The sequence below is a fragment of the Anguilla rostrata genome, unplaced genomic scaffold (assembly GCF_018555375.3).
Source record: "Anguilla rostrata isolate EN2019 unplaced genomic scaffold, ASM1855537v3 scaf1099, whole genome shotgun sequence".
Classification (NCBI taxonomy): domain Eukaryota; kingdom Metazoa; phylum Chordata; class Actinopteri; order Anguilliformes; family Anguillidae; genus Anguilla; species Anguilla rostrata.
The window spans coordinates 1893-19716 of record NW_026986436.1 but is presented as its reverse complement, the minus strand read 5'-3'; the positions used below and the strand labels follow the sequence as shown (position 1 = coordinate 19716).

Below are 17824 nucleotides of genomic sequence, written 5' to 3'. Positions count from 1 at the left end.
TTTTTAGTAACTTGGCATTTTTGTACGTTGAAAACGTGTTTTTTATGAGATACAGTTTACTCCAAAGTTATTAAAAATAGATTTTCTATATGTTTGCTGGTTTTCAAACCTAAACCAAAGCATCACTCGCACAGAGACCATAAAAACCATACCAAATATGAATATCTGTTCTTGTGTTTGTCATGAAAACTCTGAAAAACATGAAATAACTGCACAATCTCTTACATGAACCAACTGCCAAAGCTCAATGTCTTTCCACAGTGTATCAAGATTGCATAGTGTAGTGTAGCAATGTGTTCAACCCAAATCTGGAATTATTTACTAACAAAAAGTGTGCTTGAGTAAATCTCTCTCCTTATGAAGGTAGAGAGACAAGTTACCCAGTGACACCAGGTGAGGGCACTGTGGCTGTCCCTAAACTGTCCTGAGCAATTTGCCCCATTTCTTTCATGTTATTCTACTAACCGCAATCTGAAACCTCCAGGACGTTGGGGTAATTTCAGAATTGCTTTCCAGTAGAAAAGAGTTGTCGTCGCAAAACCAGATGCCAAGGTTTTACGGGCCACTCTTGTGCCGACAGCATCAGACTCTGCACCTGGCGAATTGCTTTACGACAGTCAGAGAGGAAATTCCACTCTATGCATGTTCCCGTGGGCCTTACACTGCAGTGTTAGCCGACGCCGCTTCCGCTTCTGTAGCTTTAGCACGGCCCTGGTCCCCGGTTGTTGTTGGGACGTTAATGTTTTTCCGTGTGTTCGGCATCTCACTTTTGAGTGAGATGAATGCTGGGTCTGGTAACTTGTGAACAAATTGGAAAAATCACCAAATTTAACAGTTAATTTCAAGTTAAAGTAATAATCTCGAAGATTTTTATTAAAATAAGTCACAATCGCCGAATTAGGTAACACAATGGTGATTGAGCCTGTTATATTAATTTATATTATTATTATTATAATAATTTATGATTACAGAACTGGGTGTCTGTGGCGACATTCCTGGGAAAAGATCACAAGTGGCACATAGTTAGTGATGCGTTTTCCATCACCCATGAGTGGTTGGTCCACCAGAGAGGGTAGGCGGAGCTAACGCAACAGGCTCACTCTTCAACTCACTTGTGTGTGAGCGGTGTACTGTTTTTTTCCGGTGTCTGCTTGATTTCTGTTTGTCTGATTTCTGTGTAAAGATGTCAAGCTGGAGAAAACTAAATAAAAGAATACGGCAGTATAGATTAGCGTTGTTATTATTTTATTACGCTTTCTCATTAGTTCCTTCAGCCTTGATGCCCTTTTTTGATTAAATCTCGTTTGTTTTTGTTTTATTCTTCTTGTTCTGATTGCTAATTTAACACCCAGCTCAGCGACCAGTTTAGCTAGCAAAACCAGAAACACCAGGCGTAACATTTTGCAAGGCAGTTGCTTCAAAAATATCACACAACAATCATTCACAAAAAAGACTGTTTATTGTGCACGAGATACATAACTGCACGAGGCACAGCGAATCCCGCAAATTCTTCTCTGCAGTGTAAAGACGTTCATACCGGGCAAAAGGTGGATAAAGAACGTTTGTGGAAGTTGATCATCACTAATTCTACCCCAGGTCTGCTACAGCATTTTAACCTGGCTCGGCAGTGTAAAGACAGCTTAAGTTAGCCTAATGTTAGACGATGAATGAGTATACACATAACGTTACTTTTATAACAACCATTTTTTATTCAGTAAATAGTAAGAGTCACGTCACACAGGCGACACTGGTTGGATCCAGTTGGATCTATGGGAAGTGAGGTCCAAAAACACACCTGCAATTACTGCTTCTCGCCATTGGTACCGCCAAAGAGAACGAAACGAGATTAATGAGATTGTAACTTTAACTGGCGAGGTGCGGGAGCCTCGTTTCAAGCGACCGTCACCATCGGCGCCATCTTAAAAACCTGTGGTCAATACGTTTAAACACTCCAGAGCTAGGAAGGGCCCCGGGCCTGACAGTATAGGCAGCCGCCTGCTCATCTCCTGTGCAGAGCAACTAAATCCCATTTTTCATTACATTTTCCAGCTGTCCCTCAATCAACAGAGTGCCGAAAATTTGGAAACAGTATACAGTTATCCCAGTGGCCCAACACAATCGCCCCAAAGTACTAAATGACTTCAGGCCAGTTGCCCTGACCTCCTTAGTCATGAAGTGTTTTGAAAGACTGCTGAAAAAAGAGCTCCTTACAGAAACAGAGAATCTTCTTGACCCGCTACAGTTTGCCTATAGGGCTAAGCAAGGGGTAGAAGATGCTACTGCCACTCTGCTAAACCTGTTATTCAAACACCTCGAAGGTAGTAAAACACATGCAAGGATTTTATTTGTTGATTTTTCATCCGCTTTTAATACAATTCAACCCCACATTTTAGTAGTAAAAACTTTGACCTTGATTTTAACATAGTGGGCTGGATTCTTGACTTTTTAACTGACAGAACTCAGAGAGTAAGGGTGAATGGTTGCTTGTCTGAGGAGATGTCATGATCCACGGGGTCTCCTCAGGGGTGTGTCCTTTCCCCACTACTCTACATTCTTTATACTGATGATTGCCGCAGCCAGCGTGACAACAGACACATTTTATCATTTGCTCCACCACGCCGATGAAAACAGAACGTGGCAGGTACACACTGGGCCGGAACACGAGCAAAGACACGCAACCAAACGACCAACAAACAACAAACCAACAAGGATCCAGCACCTGAGTCGGGGAGAAGGAAAACTTAAATAGACACGACACAGACGAGACACAGGAGGGCACAATGAACAATCAGGCCACGGAAAGGGAAGGGAAAACGAGACAGCCAGAAAACAATGATTAGACAATTGAAAACAATCATTCAATTAAACAGGGGGGAGCAGGACACAAAACAGAAGTGCTGCCATCTGGTGGCCCAACAAAGGAAACACAGACAGGAAAACACAGAACCATGACACTCATGACCCTTTTGTACAAATCCTACATTGAGTCTGTATTAACATTTTCTGTAATCTGTTGGTATGGCAATCTTAGTGTCAAGGCCAAAACTGCTCTTTCCAAAATAGTGAAAGTCAGCAGTAAAATCCTGGGTGTCCAGTGAAGTAACCTCACTGACCTGTATAACAGACAGGTAGTGCGGAAGGCTAAATCCATCCTATCAGTCAGCTGTGAGGCTCATCCATGCACCTCAGTGTGGTGCCTTAACCGAATGAGCCATCCAGCAGCCCCAAGCCTACTTTCAATAAAATTACAACTTATCAGCATCCATAAGAAATGTTAACTACCATAAAATGTGCCAAAAAAGCAGGCACACGAGCTGGACAGGAAATCATAGGTCAGATGACATTTTCCCACTGTAACAGACATTAGTACAATATGCACCAGGGAAATACCTACTGCACAGCATGCAGAGGCATTCACTAAGACTCACTAAGTTGTCCCAGTCTTGATAGTAGTTTCTAAGCATCACACCTCATAAGGTCACATCTCACAAGCATGAAGTCTCTGTCTGTGGTCACACACGTTTGTTACCTCAGTAATTAGGCCTCACAGCACTAGGCACAACAGCACAGTATAGTGCCTGGAACAGGGGTGGTATATCCCCATTGTGGGTGCCAGAGCTTTTTGGGTCCTCTCAGAAGTGCACTCGGGACGGCCTTGAGCTGCATTCCATCCTCCCCATAGCTCTCCATCGCTCTTCTCCCTCATCACCACGGTAACTGGGAATGTGGAGACTGGGACAAGGCCACAGGCCTAGGCAGAAGTGGCCAGGAGTGCATACAGAAATACAGAAGCATACACTTCCCTTCACTACCTTAAGCCTCGAAGCAGCTGTACACTGCAGAACACAGTCTGAAGTACATTAATCACTGCAGGTTCCCCACTGAATCTACAGGAACTGAGGCAGAGCAGTGAAAGAATGGGCAGTGATTCATTATGTGCGCTCATATAGACATGAAAACTGTTTCTCTGATCGATCAAAAATTTAATTATTTGCTAAACATTTTAGTTTACAGTCACATCGACTGCAATTATTAAGACGAGAACACCTGTGGAGTTCTAAAAAATAATAATGTAGTTCCTCTAAACAGCCACTAGGTGGTAGTGGAAGTTCAGTTCCTGGTTCGAAGCGTTAGCTCATGTTTGGGCTGTGGCAAACATAATAGAATCTGCATAACAAGTAAGCAATGATCATTTTGCAGAGTTCTGAGAGATAGCCTAATAGCTTGCCACTAGATGGATTACAGGAGCTTTCTCTGGTCAGAGTGTCACAGGCATCGGTATGAAGTTTGGCTTTTTGAGCCTTACTGCTGCACTAAGAGTTTAATCAAATTGTCATTATTGCAGACATCATAAATGGTTGCATGTTTTCACTTGTGAGCAAGGACATAGACACTGATGTTTCTTATTCTGAAGGGACCCTTTATGCTGTCTTCAATTATAGATTCAGTGTTGGCTTTTTAACGTCTGCAGACAGAATTGTGTAATTCTTTCTTTATTAGGAGTATATGGTCACAATGACCACAATATACATTATTGAAATCAGATTTTTGTGATCAGATTCAGATACAAGAAATCTTAGACAAATAAAATGGTCTATAAATACACCCCCCTCACTTGTCACAAAGATTTAAGGGCCACTGAATCATAAATGGCTTCTCCTACTATTATTTCTCATTGAATCTGATCATGAGATCTGATTTCATAAGTGTAACTCTGTCCACTGTAACATCAAATCATAGCCACAGATACACTATGTACAATCATGCAGTTACAGGCCAAATATAAATTATTTTGGTTACAGCTCACTGATACCATGTCAGCTGATGAGATTTTGTGCTTGGTCATTATATTTCATCTCATAAAAAAAACACGTTTTCAACGTACAAAAATGCCAAGTTACTCAAAAGTATTGATATCAAAATGACGCCAAGTTACGGTACTACAAACAATATAGGCTATCTTGCCTCACCGAAATTTAATAACATGTATTCCAAAGCAATGCTACCCAGTATTTCCTCAATTCTTTAAAGTCACTTGGCCCTGTGTGTATATAAGTGTGCAGTACATGGACAGGCCAAACATATGTGTGGATGGCTTTCTCACAGTCATGATTGATTGAATAGGCATCTATATGTCCAATTTGTATTGGTATGTATGTATTTTGGTGGCCAGCCTTTCTGTTGTGTGAATGATTGTATGTTTCTTGGTATAAATGTCTGTTCGTAAATGTGAATGTAACATGCTGCGAGGCAAATGTCCCCATGGGGATAAATAAGTTCTCTATGTATATATGTACAATATGTATTTTACATGTATTTATTGTATGTTGCAAATATACAATCACTTGTACATTTAGTCAAATTCAGTTCAGAAGCAAGTATAAACATATGTTTTCTGGAGAAATATGCTTCCTGTAGTGACTGACCAGCAGTTTTCTACATGAATTTCCATGTGTTCCATGAGGCAATACGAAATATTTGACACTTTGATCTGACACAACGTTTGCATGACATTGTAATATGGTAAGGTTACAAAACACAGGGCCAAGTGACTTTAAAGAATTGAGGAAATACTGGGTAGCATTGCTTTGGAATACATGTTATTAAATTTCGGTGAGGCAAGATAGCCTATATTGTTTGTAGTACCGTAACTTGGCGTCATTTTGATATCAATACTTTTGAGTAACTTGGCATTTTTGTACGTTGAAAACGTGTTTTTTTTATGAGATATCATTTCTTTTTGCAAAGCGTTTTATTACGAGAGTGAGAAATGCGAAGTGACCCTGTAAGAAACGGTTGTGAATTATGGCTATCATTGTGTGAATTTGTACAGTCTGAAGAGCGTGTACGTTTAGCAGTTTCGGTTTGCTATATATGTAAAACAGTGGCTGTGACAAATGGTGCGGTGGCGTAATTGTAAACGCATCAGAAAAGGTTAAATATGGCAGGGTGTAGCTATGTAGGCTACTCACGGATTTGACGGGCATCCAACGAGCCTTGATTGACAAAAGAATCAGCAAGCCCGTAGAATTAGAGCTGCCTAGATCTCAACTTGTGTACCCTTCTGTCCTGCTCCGTTGTCTGTTATTTCGTGAAGATGCACTTTTAGTGTTTGTAAGGTTTATAAGGCATTTTGATAGGCTTATCTGCAGGTAGGAATCCTCTTTGCTGTTTTGTTAAGCTAGAACCGGAAAGGTTGATAGTGGAGAATAGGAGCAGACGCATATGTCCCAGCAGGCTTTGCATATGAGAAAATAACAAGTGTGAGATAAATTAGGCGAAATGATGAAATTGCGTAGTTGAAACAACATGTTTTTTTTTTTAGCAGAATGGGCATGTAGGTGAAGGTTGACATGATCACAGACTATAGTGCGAAGTAAATGAAGTGACCATGAGCGAGCTTAGTTTCCTTATCAAACGGTACATATAACAGTCTGTATTTAATGTTCGTTGTTGAAGTGGAGGGTTAAATAACGTGTGTAATCTATCGCACAAATGTGTTTTTCTCATGTTCAGTGCTAGTAGTTATACTTATGAGTGAATCATGATTTTAAATGTAATGTTTTAATGCGGAGTTGCAGAACGTACAGACGTAGTAATTGTTTGTAGCCTATGTGGCTAGATAGAGAACAGGGCGAGGTAACATGAATGTAGAAACGTGGCGTTTGCTGATATGAAGGTTTTGTACGGTAGCCAAGTGAAGAAATATAGTTAGTGGAAATGGCACAGTGGTGAACTGGTGTAACTTTTTAATAAAAGGAATACATTTGCGTCATGAAATGCATATGGGTGGCCGTGAGTGAGTTTTGGTAAAGAAAATGTAAGCGTAAGAAAATGTTAGTGTAAAAGAGGAAATGATCTGCCTGAGGGCGAGTCGGGATTCAAGCTTTAAACCGGAGGTTTACCAGCCCGTGACTTCGTTAGTGCAGCACCATGCCGTAGCTATGCAGTGAGTGAAATATCATTAGCAAACCTGCCGGTGGTTTTAAAAAAGAACTCAGGCCAGTAAGCACAGAAGAGCTCCCGTTGAATCCATATGGCTTAGCAATATTGTAGCCGGTTAATAACTGAACGTACAGACGGTAAGTCATAATGCATATGGCTTAGCAATATTGTAGCCGGTTAATAACTGAACGGTGAACGGCGGGTAGATATGGTGCAAAAGCAATAATTGATAAGTAGTAGACAATAATTAGTGAGGGTCGAAGCAGGTTAAGGAAACGTGTTCCTAGCTGGGTTTGAACCTACAACCCCATGTTCCCAAGACTGTAACCTTGCCCACTAGGCCACGGGCAGACTAGCTGTTTAGACTGCGGAGTTGCAGAACATACATACGTAGTTGTTTGTAGCCTATGTGGCTAGATAGAGAACAGGGCGAGGTAACATGAATGTACAAACGTGGCGTTTGCTGATAAGAAGGTTTTGTACGGTAGCCAAGTGAAGAAATATAGTTCGTAGAAATGGCACAGCGGTGAACTGGTGTAACTTTTTAATAAAAGGAATACATTTGCCGTCATGAAATGCATATGGGTGGCCGTGAGTGAGTTTTGGTAAAGGAAATATAACCGTAAGAAAACGTTTGTATAAAAGAGGAAATGGTCTGCCTGGGGGCGAGTCGTGATTCAAGCCTTAAACCGGAGGTTTACCAGTCTGTGACTTCGTTAGTGCAGCACCATGCCATAGCTATGCAATGCGTGAAATATCATTAGCAAACCTGCCGGTGGTTTTAAAGATCACAGGCCAGTAAACACAGATTAGCTCCCGTTGAATCCATATGTCTTAGCAATATTGTAGCTGGTTAATAACTGAACGGTGAACGGCAGGTAGATATGGTGCAAAAGCAATAATTGATAAGTAGTAGACAATTATTAGTGAGGGTTGAAGCAGGTTAAAGAAACGTGTTCCAAGCTGGGCTTGAACCTACGAGCCCGTGTTCTCAAGACTGTAACCTTGCCCACTAGGCCACAGGCGGACTAGCTATTTAACCTGCAAATGTTTCAGAGTAGAAAGGTATCGGTATTTTGCGTGTGTATGCGCGTTTTTGATTGGGTCGTGTAGGTGAAGATTTGGCTGGTGTCAGTGAAATGTCCAATGGGGAGACATGTTGTTAGTGGGAAAGGCGGCAGGAAAAATAAGAATGAGAAGAAGAAAGAGAAGAAGAAAGAGAAGAAGAAGAAGGAGAAAACGCAAAATCCCCTTAGTTTGGGGCTTTATTGTGTGGACATGTGAAGTTGTTTATGAGTTCTGTTTGTTGAAATGGGGTCAGAATGTACAGAATTTAATGTTTTTAAGGGCTGAGTGTCTGTGGCTGTTGTGGTTATTTCTGTGGGGAACCCTGAAAAGTGCCAAACTCTCGGTGCTGTATAGGTATGGGGCATGCCCCCGCCAAGGCGTAACTTGGCGGGATGGCATACCTGCCATCCCAATTATAACTGGCCATATTTTAAAGGCCTTTTTTGACTAATCATTGTTCATAATTACGTTGATGTATTTATCAAGTTGGAAACTCAGTTGATTATCCATTGAGTAAACACGTTATTACAAATAAACTTCAGTTGTTTGCACTGAATCAAAATTTCATCTTTTAATTCTGGCAATGACCTGTCATATAAAACTTCTAGACACAGCTCAGAAAGTTCTATACAATCTGCCAGGCATCAATACAAGGACATGTTAGTGACTCAAAGAGAAAGAATAAGTAATCCTCTGCATTTTACTCATTCTAACTACTTTTAGTGGGCAGCCACTGTGCAGTGGCCTTGGCCAGTGACAATGACAGGAGTTTACTGAACCTGACATGCATGTCTTTGGTGTGGGAGGAAACCAGAAAACCAGAGGACCCAGAGGACACCAGCATGAATACAGGAACATGCAGCTCCATGCACCCCCCCCCCCCCCCCCCCTTTGAACCTGGAAAGTGCAAGCTCCATGGAAAATCAGCTGCTGTTTATATCCTATTTTTTAATGACAGACACAGATATGATGAAAAACATATAAACAACAAATGACGAGTAACCTTACAAATTGACTTAAAAAGAAAACTAACAGTCAACAATTGGAGATGCACATATCAAAACGTACATAATAACAAACTAACAAACCTTGCACCTACATTTACAAACAAAAATAGACTGTTAAGAATGGAGATAACAAATAGCCTCGTGATAACAGAAACTACTCGCCGCAAACATAAGCACATATACGGATATAACTGGTCACGAGGAAGTGAATGCGTCAGTGATTGTGTCAGGGACACTAAGGGAGACAGATGGTTTATTTTTATTATTTTTTATTTTCTGTCCATCGTCATATTGTGCATCTTGAAAAAAGATTTCTTACAGTGACGCGGATGTTCGCCACACTCGAACAGGCTTATTTGCGGGTTTAGCCTACAGATGGTACCAATATATTGGAACAATTTAAGTCCCAACGGAATTGTAGAATTGTTCAATAGGGTTAGTACATGTACACGTTAAAATTAGGCAAATGTCTACATACAAGGAATGTTTGTCTTTTCTGGGTAACTAACTGAATACAATAAATGAATGCAACCAATGAAAATAAAAGGACTTACTTGAACCAGTAAAAAAGTAAAATAAATAAAATAAATAAATAAATAAAAAAAAGGGTCGAAAGAGAAAGTGAAACTCAAACGTCATTTTGAAGACGGAGGACAAGGAGGATGTAGTAAAAAAAGGAATAAAACTGGATAAAAGAACGGAGTAAGTAGTCTGTTTTGGAGTGGGTTGGGGAGAATAGAAGCTGAGAAGGGGTGTTTGGAGGAATAGGACTCCGCAACTATGATCGCAATAACGCTTGATTTAGTGAAATAAGGTGCCGAGGAGGCGCCCGAGGAGTAGACGAGGAGTAATATGTTTTTTTCAAATTCCCCATTTGGGACCAAAAACAAAACATGCCCTTTCAAATGACTTTTAAAAAGTTTAACATTTATTTTAGCATTTCTATGGTATTTCATGATAATTTTACCTATTTGGATATGACGGGAGTCATGTCGTCAGGCCAAAAAGGAGCAGCCCTGAGGTAGCACTTCGGGGCTACTAGTTTTTGTTTTGTATGTTGCATTTGCACCTAAGGGCTGCACGTTTTTGTTTTTGTATGTTTGTGTTTTGCACTCAGGGCTGCTAGTTTTTGTATATTTGTATTTTGCACCTCAGGGCTGCTCCTTTTTGTTTTTTTCATTTTCTTATTGTATTTGTGTTTTGCACTTCAGGGCTGAAAGTTTTGTTTTTGTATGTTGCATCTGCACCTCAGGACCACTCCTTTTGTGTTTTGTATGTTGCATCTGCACCCCTGGGCCGAAAGTTTTTGTTTTTGCGTTTTCTCGAATTACAACTACTTAGAAACGGAAAACACATGATACAATGACTTTTTTGAGATAAAATTGAGCTACTTAAAAAATAATGATCTACTTTCATGAGTTATTGATTTGGGTCGTTTTGGATGTTGATTTGAAGAAGATTTCTCACGAGCATGTTCGTGTATGTAAGGGGGTTGTTTATGGGTAAATGTGCGGTCGAAATACTGACTGGAAAGCACGGGTAGTTAACGTTGCCATATGTTTTAAAATTTTACATGAAACGCAATAACAGGGATATCAGTCAGCTATAAATTGTCACTAGCATATCGTATACGCCTACAAGTAAAATACATGCATCTCAGATACTGACTTTATAGGGGTCACAATTATTGGCACCCTTAAAGACTGTTAAAAATAAAATCTAACAGAGTGAACTTTACACCAGCATGTATATAAGACATTAAGCTGATCTCAGGCCTAAGGAACTGTGTTGTCCTCTTCCATGGCTTGCTGCTTCACTGGAGTATAAAACTGAGGCAACACGCTTACAAAATCAATTTTTCATCAAAAGCAACAAACTGACAAATGAAGAAAAAAAATGGTTGTTGACCTTCAAAAATAAGGAAATGGATCAAAAACTAAACAAAGAAATATAGGACTTACTACTGTGAGACCAAATATGAATAATTTCAAAACCCCTAGAGTAGTGTTAAACCTGCCCAGTAAATGGCGCTAGTGATCTTAGCCAATGCACAGTGAGGTAGATGGTTCAGGGAGCAAACAAATATCCAGTGGTCACAGTTGGAGAATTACAGAACTTGGTTGCATCGGGGGTCACCAAGTTTCTATTAACTGCTACATTAGATGCTCCAAAATTAGATGCTACCTCCATGCCAAAAGGCTATTTGGAATGGCTTCAGGAAAAATGGTTTTACTGGGAGACAGTTTCAAGAATCTAAATTGTCTCCTTTGTCTCATCTACTGTGGTCCTGAGAGATTACATTAGAGCTCTTTGGCCAAGCATAGCTGTTATTTCATTTATGGCTTTTCTGTTAGCTTGAACTAGTCTGCCCATTCTCCTCTGATCTCTCATTAACAATGTGTTTTTTGTTTATCACACCATTCTATGTAAACTCTAGAGACTGTACTGCATGAAAATCCCAGGAGGGCAGCTGTTTCTGTGATGCTGGAACCACCACATCTGGCACCATCCATCTGGCACAGTCAAAGTCACTTAGATCACACATCTTGCCCATTCTAATAGGTAAGGAGATGGCCTTGTAACCTATAGGTCACAGGTTCGAGTCCAAGGTAGGACACTGCCGTAGTACCCTTGAGCAAGGTACCTAACCTGCATTACTTCAGTATATATCCAGCTGTATGGATGTAATTTTAAAAAATATGCGACAAAAAAGAAGTTGTGTAAGTCGCTCTGGATAGGAGAGTTTGCTAAATGCCTGTAATGTAATGTCTATATTGAGTTACAGCCACATAATGTGCGCTTAGGAGTAGCATATTTGCATTAATGAGGGGGTATTCCAAATAAATGTGCCGGTATATAACACAAAGGATATAGGTTTGGTGTTAGTTTGAGTCTTTATTGTCCCCATGGGGCAGTTTGTACTGCAGCATAGTATATAATGAATAGCAATAACTATATTTATGACAACAGATAAACATTAAAATCATTGCAAAACATATCACTATAACTTATTAAGAAAGCCAGTGACACTTGGGATAAAAGAGTGTTTAATCCTGTTTGTTTTTAACATAGGGATACTATTTTAAAATAGGGAGCCTACACCGATCAGCCACAACATTAAAACCACCTGCTTAATATTGTATAGGTCCCCCTCGTGCCGCCAAAACCGCTCTGACCCATCAAGAGTTCTTAAAATCATGTGGAAATAATTCACCCTCTAACAATATCTTGGCTTTTTATAGCCCTGTAGCAAGTAATAATGTAATAAACTACCAATAGTGTAATAACTCCCAATAATGTAATCCATTTCAATTTTTTTATGTAATAAAAACCAATAATGTAATAAGTAGTAGTAGTGTACTTTATTGATCCCCGGGGGGAATTTGCATTGTTGCAGCTTAAAAGAAAATAAAGTAACACAATCAGATACAAATTTACAGTAGATACAAAATATCAGATATAAATATACAGTAGATACAAATATATACAGATATACAAATATAACAGAGTACACCTTCAGAGGTGGAGACGGGTCAGAGCTGTTGTGGCGGCACGAGGGGGACCTACACAATATTAGGTGGTTTTAATGTTGTGGCTGATCGGTGTATATCTGCGCTCTGAGGGGCGTAATACAAACTGATTGAACAAGGGATGCTGGGAATCCCTCAGAATGGATTGGGCCTTCCTTATAGATCCTATTGGGATGGCAGGTATGCCATCCCGCCAAGTTACGCCTTGGCGGTGGGCATGCCCCCATACCTATACAGCACCGAGAGTTTGGTACTTTTCAGGATTCCCACAGAAATAACCATAACAGCCACAGACACTCAGCCCTTAAAAACATTAAATTCAGTACATTCTGACCCCATTTCAACAGACAGATTTCATAAACAACTTCACATGTCCACACAATAAAGCCCAAAACTAAGGGGATTTTGCGTTTTCTCCTTTCTTCTTCTTCTTCTTCTTCTCATTCTTATTTTTCCCTGCCGCCTATCCCAGTAACAACATGTCTCCCCATTGGACATTTTACCGACATCAGCCAAATCCTCATCCTCACGACCCAATCAAAAACTTGCATACACACGCAAAATACCCATACCTTTTACTCTGAAACATTTCCAGTTAAAACAGCTAATCTGCCTGTGGCCTAGTGGGTAAGTTTACAGTCTTTGGGAACATGGGGTCTTAGGTCAAGCCCAGCTAGGGACATGTTTCTTTAACCTGCTTTTACCCTCACTAATAATTGGCTACTACTTCAATTATTGCTTTGCACCATATCTACCCGCCGTTCACCCAACGTATACACTGCATTATGAACGTACCGTCTGCACGTTCAATTATTAACCGCTACAATATTGCAAAGCCATATGGATTCAATGGAGCTCTTCTGTCCTTACTGGCATGTGTTCTTCTTTAAAACCACGGACAGGATTGCTAATGATATTACAGCATTGCATAGCTATGTCATGGTTGCCTGCACTAACAAAGTCACAGACTGGTAAACCTCCGGTTGAAGGATTGATAATTTCCTCTTTACACTAACGTTTTCTTACGCTTTTATATTTTCTTTACCAAAACTCACTCACGGCCACCCATATGCTTCCAAGGACGGCAAATGTATTCATTTTAAAAAAAGGGTTACACCATTCACCACTGTGCCATTTCTACTAACTATATTTCTTCATTTGGCTACCGAAAAAAAACCTTATACAAACGCCAGTTTCTACATTCATGTTACCCGCCCTGTTCTCTATCTAGCCACATACAAAAAATTACTACGTATGACGTTCTGCAACCCCCATTGAAACATTACATTTAAAATCAGATAACAAACACTAAAAGTTCATCTCCATGAAAAACAGACAACGGACAGGACAGCGGGTACACAAGTTGGGCGTAGGCAGCTCTAATTCTATGGGTTGCTGATTTTTTTTCAATAAAGGGCCCTTTTGGATGGGTCAAACCGTGAGTACTACCGCCAGATTTCACCTGCGTTTCTGCGCTTTTACCACGCCACCCCGCACGCTTGTCACAGCCCTTTTTTTTCATATATAGCAAACCGAAACTGCTAAACCTACACGCTCATCAGACTGACAAGTTCACAAGGATACCCATAACCAAACCTTTTTACAGGGTCACTTGATTTCTACTCTCATAAAAAAACCCTTTTTAAAAAGAAATATATCCCCCATAAAACATGTTTTCAATGTAAAAATGCCAAGTTACTCAAAAGTATTGATATAAAAATTTTTAAATTTGGTACTACAAAAAATATAGGCTATCTTGCCTCAAAAAAATTACAAAAAGATGTTTTCAAAGAAATACTACCCAAAAATTTTTCCTCAACCCTTTCAAGTCACTTGGCCCATAGAAAATTCTTTTTTAACCTTTTTCCCCCCCTGGGTCCAGGAGGACAAAGCTTATTGTGATATCTTTTAAAAATGCTCCCAAACTCAGACCACTCTCTGTTCCCTGGCTGGTTCCATCTCTGCACAATGTCTGGGATTCTTAAAGCAGCGCTGTGACTCACTACCCCCGACTGACAAAAACTCTTGCTCCCCCCCACGAAACCTGCGCCAAAGTTTTGCCCTTTGAGTCAGTTCCCAAAAGCGGTCACATGGTTGTGTGTCCGAATGAAGTTTTCGACGTCATTGATCACTGTTTATGGCAGAAACTAATAAAGTGGGCACACTGTTTCTAGTGCGCTGTGGTGTTTTTCTGGACACGCGCTCCTGAGCTTCAGTTTTAAAGGGGCAACATCCCCCCTTTGAGATGTCTGTTAGTACTGTTCAGGACCCTTTTAAATTCTGCATTGTCCAGTCAAAACTACGCTATATTGTGTGTTTGTGTCTCTGTGTGTCCATGTGAGTGTTCAGTGTTTTTTCTCATGTGTGTGTTTACAGGCTAATTTGGGTTGGAAGGGCACTTGTGGTCCATCTGGTCTGATGTGTTCCCGTCTCTTAATGGGGGGCGCAGTTTTCTAAAATGAGTCTCTCAGAGGAGCCAAAACCAAAAGGGGGAACCTCAGCACTGAGAGGAAGAGGTATAAATGCATGAATCAATATTTAATGTCATATAGTTAGTTCTGCAGTAAGAGGATGAGTTTAACTGGAAGCCCTGTCTCAATGTCTGTGAGTTAAGTTGCAGAAAGAGGGTGAGTTTAACTGGACACCTTTCAGGTGTAGGTAGGTACAGTTGAGTTTAAAACTCATCCTCTTACTGGCTCTCAGCCAATGCACATCTGACTATACATAACAAAACCCCCCAAACCCTGAATGTGAATAATACACAATTGAGCCCAAAAGTTTACATGCACCTAGGCTAAAGACATTCAAACTCAGTTTTTTTTCAAATCCACACATTTCATGTTAGCATACATTTACTGTGTTAATCAATTAGGGATTTACTTCATTTCCATAAGAGGTCATTTCTAAAAATAGCTAAAGGCAGATTTATTTCAGCTTTTATGTACTATACGATTTTCATGGGTCAAAAATTTTTTCATACACTTTGTTGTATTTTGGTGGCATTGTCTTTTAACTGCTTAACTTGAATCAAAGCTTGGGGTACCTTCCACAAGCTTCTCAATATTTCCCAATTTTTTTCCCATTCCTGAGAGAATTTTTGGGAAATCACAGGTTTTTTTGGGGCCTCCTTGCTGACATGCTTTTCGTTTTAGTCCACAAATTTTCTATGGGATTCAGGTCAGGGTTAGTGATGGCCAATACTTTTTTTCCCTTTGTTGTCCTAAGGTTTTTTTTTAAAACTTTGGAGGTATGCTTAGGATCATTGTCCTTTCTGGAAACCAGCTGTGACTAAGGTTTAAGTTTCTAGCTGATGACTTGAGGTGTTGCTTCAGTATTTCCAGTAATCCTCCTTCTCATGATTTCCTTTAATGAAATGCACCATCCTTTTTCCGCAAAACACCCCCCCAAAAAATATCAGGTCATGGCGATGTAGGATTTTTTTAAAGGTGGATGTAGATACTTTGGCCTGATCGTCCAACTCCTTCACCAGTTCCTTTGTTGTTGTTTTTAGGGTTCAGTTGAACCTTACTGACCAAAGCTCATTCACCCCCGGGGAGTTAATTTGTGCCCCCCCCCGGGAACGATGCAGTGTCTGCGTGGTCCCAAGATTTATATTTGCATACGACAATTGTTTGTACAGATGCTCGTAGTACCTTCAGTTTTTTGGGAAAATTGCTCCTAAAGAGGAACCAGACTTGTGGAGGTCTTGGCGGGGGTTTGTTTTGGTTTTTTCCCATGGTATAAAGGGGAAAAACAGGGTTTAAAGGTGGGCCCCTAAATACAGCCCCAGGTGGGTTTAAATGACAATTAGCCAATCAGCTTCTAAAAGTCATTACATCAATCTCTGAATCTTCCAGTGTTTTTAAAAGAGACAGTCAGCTTGGGGTATGTAAACTTGACCCACTGGAATTTGAAATAGTGAATTAAAGCTAAAAATAAATCTGTCGCTAATCGATTGTTTTAAAATTACCTCTGATGTAAACAAAGTAGATGCCCCAATTCCCCCAATAGATATGTATATAACATGAAATTTTGGAGTTGTAAAAAACTGATTTTGGGAATATTTTTTTAGCCTAGGTGTATGCAAACTTTTGGGCTCAATCGTATATTATATAACATTCAGGTGTACGGGGGTTTATTATGTCACAATCAGATGTAAAAATGACTGAGAGAAGTTGTATGAAGATGGAATTAACGGGAAGCTCTGTCTCCATGTTTTGTTACAGGGTCCAGGTAGAAAGAGCTGGGTCACCTGTACCCAGCTGTGTGTCTCTGAAGAGTGATCATTCAATGAATCCTCCAGTCTTTTAAAAAGGAATTCCCAGGTGATCAAAGGTTTTTAAATGGTTAAATTGGCACTACTATTTAACCCCTTAACCCAAAGCATTTAAAAAGGCAATTTCCACATGGTTTGCACTATTTTTAAAAACGTCCAGGATATATTGCCCGGAAGTGACAACCAAATTGTCTTCTTAATACTTTATCGTTTTTAACCTAGTTATAACAATTAAATTGTGATAAACAAGATTAGATTATTGCGACCTGTTTAGCAGACATGGGGCAGGTTGGGTTTTATCCTGCGCCATTAACATTAAAAATTTTGTAAGAAAAAACATATATTAACCGCCATCACTAGTTAGGTTAGAGCCGGTTAGAGCAGATTGTCCCATGCAGTACCAAAAAAAACCAAAAGAAGGCAAAAAAAAACTAGGCATTACCATCGTATAGTTAAACGTGATCATTCAACTTGTGATAACTTTAAACACTGATCCCGTATATAGCATTACACTAGATAGCAGTCTCACACCGGACATTACACCCAAATATGAGCAGAGGATTTTGGATTACAGAAACTCTTACATTGACAAAAAAATAAAGACACAAGTTTTGGGGTATCCCAAAAAGTGAATGCAATGTAAGTACATAACATGGGGGCAAAAACTTTTTTTAAATAATTTTTTGGGGGATCTGAGGTGTTGTTCTGAAACGTAAATGGTATAACTGTTTCATGCAATTAAAAATGAGACCAAGTAACTATGGAAAGTATACAAAATTAAGTTTTATGATGTGGTTAGTGTGCAACAGACAAATTGGGGGGGAGGTTCCTTTTTTTGGGACTGACATTTATTCCCTTTAGCGCTGCAAAGGGACCCGAGTGGCTTGGTTGGCCAAAAAGGAGTCTGTTGCAGCCGTTGAGCTCGAATTTGTGACGGTTTGTACTTCGTAGCTCCTTTTTAATAAATTGCTCATCTTTACTTTATCCCTATTCTGTGG

At 40.0% G+C, this 17824-nt stretch overlaps 1 long non-coding RNA gene across 2 annotated transcripts; it reads left to right on the top strand.

Moving 5' to 3' along the window:
- The first annotated feature begins 9225 nt into the window (after window positions 1-9225).
- On the top strand, window positions 9226-16852 carry LOC135247163 (uncharacterized). Of its 2 annotated transcripts, none has more exons than XR_010328103.1 (3): window positions 9226-9722; window positions 11458-11582; window positions 16777-16852. It is a non-coding gene; the product is annotated as an uncharacterized LOC135247163 (long non-coding RNA). The 2 variants fall into 2 exon arrangements; XR_010328102.1 differs by lacking the exon at window positions 16777-16852 and adding an exon at window positions 14927-14983.
- The last annotated feature ends 972 nt before the right edge of the window (window positions 16853-17824 follow it).